The sequence below is a fragment of the Myotis brandtii genome, unplaced genomic scaffold, assembly GCF_000412655.1.
Source record: "Myotis brandtii unplaced genomic scaffold, ASM41265v1 scaffold488, whole genome shotgun sequence".
NCBI classification, from domain to species: Eukaryota; Metazoa; Chordata; class Mammalia; order Chiroptera; family Vespertilionidae; genus Myotis; species Myotis brandtii.
The window spans coordinates 1,662,975-1,663,484 of record NW_005368638.1 but is presented as its reverse complement, the minus strand read 5'-3'; the positions used below and the strand labels follow the sequence as shown (position 1 = coordinate 1,663,484).

Here is a 510-nt window from a genome sequence, read left to right as displayed (position 1 = left end):
AAAACGCTCCCCTCCCTAAACCCTTAATAGGATTGGCGCCCAACTCTCTCCGCGCCTCTCCCCATCCATCACACACAGATCAAGTTCCAGTAGTGGATTTTTCAAATTCCTCAGCAAATATACTTGTTGAGAGATTGGCTCGGAGGGTAGGGTACGGGGGAGGGGGGATGAGTGAGGCAGCATGACGGAGGCACAGAGGAGGAGGAGGAGGAGGAGGAGGGGAAAAGCGGAGGGAGAAGGGAGAGGAGAGCTGACCGAGGGGGAGGGGGCGCAAGGCCTGATGAGGGGGAGGAAGGAGGAAGAAAGAAAGGCAGGGCTCCGGGACGGGTCGCGCGGAGAAGTGCAGTTAGAAGTTCAGGATTGGATGGCTGCAGCCCTCCGCACGCAGCACACTCACCTAAGGCGCACTCTCACAGCCCACCTCCCGGGGTTCCGCAGCATCCCAGCCTCCCTGCCACCCCCCCCCCCACAAAAAATAAAATAAAATAAAATAAAAAAACAGGCCCAGGT

General features: G+C 57.5%; 1 protein-coding gene across 1 annotated transcript in view; it reads right to left on the bottom strand.

Moving 5' to 3' along the window:
- The window catches only part of GLI2 (GLI family zinc finger 2), a 250,336-nt gene that overhangs the window by 249,484 nt on the left and 342 nt on the right, over positions 1–510 (bottom strand). The window lies entirely within an intron of this gene.